This window comes from Lucilia cuprina, chromosome 5, assembly GCF_022045245.1.
Source record: "Lucilia cuprina isolate Lc7/37 chromosome 5, ASM2204524v1, whole genome shotgun sequence".
NCBI classification, from domain to species: Eukaryota; Metazoa; Arthropoda; class Insecta; order Diptera; family Calliphoridae; genus Lucilia; species Lucilia cuprina.
The window spans coordinates 41,222,349-41,223,377 of NC_060953.1; the positions used below are offsets into that span (position 1 = coordinate 41,222,349).

The following is a 1,029-nucleotide window of genomic DNA, read 5'->3' on the forward strand; positions in this document are numbered from 1 at the left end:
TAGATAGATAGATAGATAGATATATAGATAGATAGATAGATAGATAGATAGATAGATAGATAGATAGATAGATAGATAGATAGATAGATAGATAGATAGATACATAGACTGTGTAAGCTATTTGCGTTGCAGAAAGTTATAAAATTTAATTAATCCCAACAACTACACTTACTTCGTTAAAGAAAACTGTTAAATATTTCAAAAGTCTTCAGATTTGTATTAATATTATATTTTATCAGATACAAATATTTAAACAGCTTGGCAACTTAAGCTTAGATCAATATTGTAATAAATATGTATTTTAAAACATTATTTTATTCAAATATTTTACTAAGCGTTGTTTACATCTGAAAGTCTTCAATAAAAGTAAACTATTACAGAACTCATTGCGTTTCTTTGGTTGTAACGTAGAATTAGTCCTGACTATTTCTACATACATTTACTTTACATTATTTTATTCTTATATATATGTATACAATATAATGTATTTCATAAATTACATTTTGCTTATTCGTCTGAATCCCCCTATTATTTTTCATACAACTTACAACATATTCAACCGAACATGAACATTTCATACCAACATGTTGTGTTCATACCCACACACAGTACACTAATACTTGTGTAAGTAAAACAACTAATTGCATTGACTATTAAACAAGAGATACCAAGTAGTCATATAATTCCCATTTAGTTTATTTCAAAATAAGTATAAGTTGAGAAGGTTTTGTTCATTCGGGGCGGTTCACACAAGACGAGAATCTGCTAATAAAGACTCGGAAATTATTAATGAAATAATTGAAGAGCCGACTGATTTTACTTTGTAGAATCAGTTGTATTTTTGAAACTAACGCTTAGCCTTAGGTTGAGTGTTAGCTAATAAATTTTTAACCGTGACTTCGGTTGCCTGTTCTTACCGTGAAAAGTCAATAAAGAGATTATTTAAGTTAACCCCCAGAAAGGGTAAATATATCGTGTTATTACTTAAGGTTTGTGGATCCGTAAGTCGACCCTGGACGCGACTAAGTT

At 29.1% G+C, this 1,029-nt stretch overlaps 1 protein-coding gene across 1 annotated transcript in view; it reads left to right on the plus strand.

Annotated features, from left to right (window-relative positions):
• The window catches only part of LOC111676689 (multidrug resistance protein homolog 65), a 7,345-nt gene that overhangs the window by 939 nt on the left and 5,377 nt on the right, over window positions 1-1,029 (plus strand). The window lies entirely within an intron of this gene.